The 6,783-nt window shown below is 39.0% G+C and overlaps 1 long non-coding RNA gene across 1 annotated transcript; it reads left to right on the top strand.

Moving 5' to 3' along the window:
- The first annotated feature begins 3,032 nt into the window (after positions 1-3,032).
- LOC147611299 (uncharacterized) lies at positions 3,033-4,103 on the top strand. The gene is made up of 2 exons (XR_015263797.1): positions 3,033-3,689; positions 3,792-4,103. It is a non-coding gene; the product is annotated as an uncharacterized LOC147611299 (long non-coding RNA).
- The last annotated feature ends 2,680 nt before the right edge of the window (positions 4,104-6,783 follow it).

Below are 6,783 nucleotides of genomic sequence, written 5' to 3'. Positions count from 1 at the left end.
TATCGCAAGTTACAAAAAAGTGGATCTGACAAGCTATTGAAATATGTGCACTAGCTACACATCGCTCTCAACTCTTTGCGTTCGCAAAAGGCACTCATGTCATCATATGGCACCTTTTTTAAAAATTTCATGCTTCTCTTCTAACAATCTACACTTAGTGGTAGTTTGGTGTAGAATTTGGTGCTTTTGACATTACCATTACGTCCGAAGTAGCCAAACGACTTTTGAATCACTTAAATCGGACACTCGAAGAGACAGAAACGACCAAAACAAGGGGAAAACTGACTCACAGCCAATTGACGCGCATAAAGGCCTTGGCTGTGAGTCAGTTGTCCCCTTGTTTTGGTCGTTTTTGTCTCTCCCGAGTGTCCGATTTAAGTGATTCAAAAGTCATTTTGGGGGTTTCTAGCCGCTCCGGATGCAATGGTGATGTCAAAAGCACCAAATTCTACACCAAAATACCATCAGAAGAAATGTATACAACGTTTAGCTTCGAAGAGCTTTTTCTTATCCAATGATGATGTAAGCCGTATTTAATAAAGTAGATCTACCTCATTTGAAACAAATACCTGCATTGAACGTGTACTTGACTGTTTTCAAAAAAGATACCCTCATTGAATGTGAACGTGACTATTTTTTGATTTTTTTCAATGAATTGAGCTATTTTTCAACGTTACGTTGGCTTCTTCCTCATTGGTTGCGCTCTATTTTCTCTCTCCTCTAAAATGCCCTCCAAATGACCTTCAAAATGTCCTAATGCATAAGAAACACAGACTCTAGAGAGTACAATCGAGTCTAAAATTTATTATATTTCACAAAGTGTTGGGCATGTGGCCATAAATACATAAAATGTTTACAATGAAGATGTTTCTAACTAGAATCCTCATCGCATTCCGAGTAATCATCATCATCATCTTTCTTGTCCTCTCCACTTTCTTGTATTGCTTCATGCTCGTAAAATCAAGATCGTCCTCTTCATCTTCCCCTTCATTCTACATACATGCAATCAAGCGCAAGGTAAGCAAGGGCATTAAAATATAAATAGAACGTATGCATAGCCTATGTGTAGCTTATGCATACCTTACGCATAAGCCCTATGCATAGCCTATGCATATCCTATGCATAGCTTATGTATAAGCCCTATGCATAGTGTATGCATAGGATCTTGACCTAAACCTAATCCCCGGCACCCAAGGGTGCAAAAACAAAAAGAGAAGAAGCATAAACAAAGAATGGAAAAAGAGGGCTTACCTCTTCTAGCTGAAGCTGTATGAACCGCTACGTGGCCAGAACCCTTGGTGGTTGCTTGCTTGAATAGAACTACATAAGTTATCACAATAAATAAAACATCAGTTCATTAGTTCATTAAGAACTATGCATAGGCTATGCATTATCTCTACATAGGATATGCATAAGAACTATGCATAGGCTATGCATAACCTATTCATAAGCACTATGCATAAGCTATGCATAGTCTATGCATAAGCACTATTCATAATCCCTATGCATAGGGTATGCACTACTTATAGGGTATGGATATAGGAACTATACCCTAATCCCTGGCATCCAAGGGTGCAAAAACACAAAGAGAATAAGCATAAACAAACAATGGAAAAAGAGGGCTTACCTCTAAGACTTACAGTTGAATCCGTATGAGCCTCCCATGGACTAAACCCTTGGTGGTTGTTTGCTTGAATAGACCTACAAAAGATTATCATAAAAAATTATAAAGTAAATTCATTTTAACATAGAATGCAATAGGCCTTATCCACCATAAGCCCTATGCATATGGCTATGCATATGGCTATGCATATGGCTATTGCATAGGTCTTATGCATAAGCCCTATGCATAAGGCTATGCATAAACCTAGGCTTATGCATAATCCCTATGCATAAGGATATGCATAAACCTATTGCATAGGGATTATTCATAAGCCCTATGCATAAGGGTATGCATAAACCTATTACATAAGCCCTATGCATAAGGCTATGCATAAACCTATTGCACATGGCTTATGCATAAACCTGATGCATAAGGCTATTAATAAACCTATTGCACATGGCTTATGCATAAGCCCTATGCATAAGGATATTCATAAACCTATTACATAGGGCCTATGCATAATCCCTATTGCATAAGGGTAGGCATAAACCTATTGCATAGGGTTTATGCATAATCCCTATGCATAAACCTATTGCATAAGGGCTATGCATTACCCTATTGCAAGAGGCCTATTGACCTAACCCTAATCCCTAGCACCCAAGGGTGCCAAAACATAAAGACAAAATAAAAAAAGAGGTCTTAGTCTATGAGAGGCTATGCCCAAACCCTTGTTCGCTTGAATAAACCTACAAAAAAGGAACATAATAAATCAAAAAGTTAGTCCTCATTAACACATTACCAAGAAATAAGAACAAGATAAAAAAGAGGTGGGTACCCTAAACCATACTCTTAATGCATAAGTGAACGAAAAAATTAGTTTATGTTAAGCCTAAACCCTAGCTCTATACATAGAATGCTTAATAGAAAGCTTCGATGGAGAGCTCTCCACCAAAGCTCTCTATTGAAGCTCGATGCATCAGGCTAGGGTTAGGGCAAGGGGGAGAGGAAAGAGAGGGGGAGAGAGAAAGGGGATGGAAAGAGAGAGGAAGGGGAAGAAAATATCACATTGAGCTATGAACAAGATTTCCATGAAATCTTGGAATAAGGCAAAGATTGAAGCTTTTCATTAAAGCCTGAAGAAAACAAGAAAGAGGGCTTACCTTGAAGAGGGAGAGTTGATTGATGCAAAACCCTTGAGAGAAGAGGTGTGATGGGAGGAATAGTCAGGCTACGTGCATAGCATTTCGTGCATAGCATGTGCATGTGTAGGATAGGGGAAGTAAGTAGGTAGGTATTGACATTTGTCGGTGGCGATCTAGAAGGGAGTCGTAGATCACAAGTCGCTACCCAACATCAAAATTTTGCTGCTGGGCAACATATTTTTGCTGCTGATGGTCAGTGAAAAAAGGTTGATGTATTCGTTGTGCGATTGTGAAACACTAGGTAATTTTATGTTTACAATTTTGGATGTTGTTGAGTGTTTTGTATGAACCCTAAATTAGTTTTGGCCAAGTTAAAGATGTCTAACAATGATCATCAAGGACTGGAAGTTGGTTCTGAGGCATGGTTGAGAGAATTTTTTTGTGTGTGTGTGATCGATACAAGGGCTTATATATACGAAAACATCATATAACAACTGAGCATGTTCGGACATATGGTCTTTATGAGGCAATGACATGACCAAGTGTAGATGATGATATGGAGGAGAACGATAGGAGAGTGCTAGGTAACATGCCACACCATTCTCTGACATCGGGTAGAGTGTGGAGGTGGCAAGGCTTCATATGGAAAGCATGGCTGAGACTCATCTTCACCAACCAATGAATGAGGTGCCTCCACCACCATTGCCACAATAGGAGGAAGAGAATCTCATCACGGAGAACATGGTAAATGACGTCTTTGGACAGGAGGTCATAGATGATATTGAGCAAGCGCCAATGTCACAAGAGAAGGAAACCTTGCATAGACAGGCAAGCACCCCTTTGTATGAGGGATGTTCGTACTCCACAGTGCGAGAAAACTTGGAACTATTGAAATTGCAAACAACTTATGGATGGAGTGATGCAAGTGTCACAAGGCTTCTTTGGTAAGACTGCCTCATTCTATTTTCTCAAATAGAAAATGTTTCATGTTCTATATACTCTCCATGATAATACTTTGACATATGATGTCTTATATTTTGTTGCAGGCTTCTCAAGAAGATTCTTCCCCGCCGTCAAAATCTATTACCGAACTCATGAGATGGGTGTTGTAAAATGCTCTCTATTCTAGGTATGGATTACACAAAATACACGCATGTCCCAATGATTGCATGCTATTTAGAGAGGTTAATAAAGATGCAACACAATGTCTACAATGTGGGGAGAGCCCCTATAGGGATGATTTGCAAGGAGATAAAGTTCCCCGAAAGGTTTTGAGACACTTCCCTATCATTCCTTACATCTAACACATGATTAACTCTAAGGGGATTGCAAAACTCATGACATGGCATGGTACTCATCGCCCGATGGCATCATAAGGATCGTAGCTGATTCACCACCGGCATGGCAACATGTGGAGCATCAATGGCCAGAGTTTAAAAATGAACCTTGTCACTTACGTCTTGGCTTTGGCATGGATGGTGTTAACCCATTTGGCTTCAAGTCCACATCATGGTCTACTTGGGCTATTGTATTGGTGAATTACAACCTCCCTCCATGGGTGGCAATCAAGAAAGGTCATATCATGCTTGATCTCCTTGTACACCAGGCAAGTATAAGGTGGCAAACATGGATGTGTATGAATGAGTATCTTGAGACACTATGGCAAGGTATCAAAGTACATGACATTTCAAGTCCGATAAATAGGAGTGAGGCGGCAGAGGTGAAAGAAGTTTTGCTTCAGATGATACATGACTATCCCGGGTTCTCAAAGTGCTCAGGTATCTACTTGAACCTTATATGCATAAGACTTCAATCTTTAAAGTTTAATTTTATATCTCTATCTCAATCATATCAATTTTAAAAGAGGTCTGGCAACCTATAGACATCATGCATGTCCGATTTGTGGACCATCAATTGTTTCAAAAATACCCTCTACACTTAAGAAGGTGGTGTATGACAAACATCATCGATTTCTCCCTCCTTCACATCCCAAGTATGTACCACATGATGTCTCACCACTTGTGAGAGGTAGATATTGGTTTGAGGCATGGATAAGCACTCCCAATACACCACCAAATGAGATGTCTAGACACTCAATCTACCTCTCACCACTTGTGAGAGGTAGAGATTGGTTTGAGGCATGGATAAGCACTCCCAATACACCACCAAATGAGATGTCTAGACACTCAATCTTCTTTTGACTTCCATATTGATGTGACACGAAGATCAAACATTTCTTAGATCCCATGCATATCTTCAAGAACATGGCAACAAATATTTGGGACAATTTAATTGGTAAAAGAGATACAAAGGGTGCAAGGGATAACTTACAAAACATTGGACGCCTTCAAAGTGCATCGCCAATTAAAAGTGAGAGTGATAACATAGTCCTACCAAAGACACCATGGGTATTAACCAAGAGGGAGCACAATAAGGTGAAAAGTGTGATTGCCTCTTTTCGTACACTAACGGGTCCAGTAATGCATTCATTAATGGGTTCCTTCACAAAGACCAAAAATAAAGGAGAGTAACAATTATATGGCCTCAAGACACATATTTGGCACAAGGTATTACAGGTATATAAATATTTGCTTATTAATTTTCTCTTTGTGGTGTATAATTTGTAATCTCATATACTAACTTCCATTTTTTTCTATGCATAGTTTATTCTTCCAACAATTGCTATAGATAGCTGTGGAGACAAGAAGGTGAGAGAGGTTATTTATAAAATGGGAAGCTTGGTGAGGTATGAATTTTCTCTTCAATTCACTAAGTTATATTGCTTATTTGGTATTCTCATGTGTTCATAAGTTATATATTGGTAAATAGAACACATGACTTCTATGTATGTAGGTACATATCCTTAAAGGAGATAGATCCTACATCCATTGAGATGGCTCATCTCAATGCTATTGAGGCAGTGTGTATGATCAAGAAATACTTTTCCAAAATATTTCTCACTAGAGAATTGCATCTTGTGTTGCATTTCGTTGATGAAGTGGTGTTATGTAGTGTTGTTCATGTTCCATGGATGTGTTTCCTTGAAAGGTTCATGACTTTAAAGGACTTTGTGAGACAAAGAGCAAGGACAAAAGAAATCATGGCACAGGGATGGTTGATGCAAGATTCTCTTGTGTATATCTCAAAATATCTATATCATATAGATCCTTCCATGGCACGATTGTAGAGTAATTAGGAGGATGACCAACTAATCACTAATGTGCCTCAGGGAAAACGAAGGTAACGAAGACTAGATGAAGCATTACACCACAAGGTGAATACATTATGAATTCTAAATAGTCTCATCCTGGAGAAGTGGATTGTTCATAAGCTTTATACATGAGACTTTTGCATAAAGCCTCATGTATAAAGCTTATGCATTAGCAATAAGTCTCTATGTATAGCCTTATACATAAGCTTATGCATGAGGCTTATGTATTAGCCATATGCATAAGCATCATGTATAAAGCCATATGTATAAGCTATGTATAAATCCATATGCACAAGTCTTATGTATAAAGCTTATGCATATGGCTAATGCATAAGCCGCATTAGCGATAAGTCTCTATGTATAGCCTTATACATAAGCTTATGAATTAGGCTTATGTATTAGGCATATGCATAAGCATCGTGTATAAAGCTTATACACAAGTCTTATAAATAAAGCTTATGCATATGGCTAATGCATAAGCCAGATAAATAAGCTTTATGCATGAAGTTTTATGCATAAGCCTCACGCACAACCCGCATACACGAGGCTTGTGTATAAGCTATTAATGCGTAGCCTTGTGTAAGCTATGAATGCTATGTATGAGCCTTATGCATAAGACTTGTGCATTAGGCGAGTGCTACCTAGGCATGCACGTAGCTATCAGAATGCACCAGAAGCTCACATTACATGTCAGGTGCTACACCGATGCATGCTGGTAGCTACCTAAGCATGCCGGGTAATTTCCTACACATGCCAGTAGCAACCTACGCATGTTGGTAGCAGCATGCATGCCGGTACCAACCAATGCATGTCGGTAGCTTCCTACG

The sequence above is a fragment of the Cibotium barometz genome, chromosome 47 (assembly GCF_041138505.1).
Source record: "Cibotium barometz isolate CiBa-2024 chromosome 47, ASM4113850v1, whole genome shotgun sequence".
In the NCBI taxonomy this organism is placed as follows: domain Eukaryota; kingdom Viridiplantae; phylum Streptophyta; class Polypodiopsida; order Cyatheales; family Cibotiaceae; genus Cibotium; species Cibotium barometz.
This window is presented reverse-complemented; position numbering and strand designations above follow the sequence as displayed.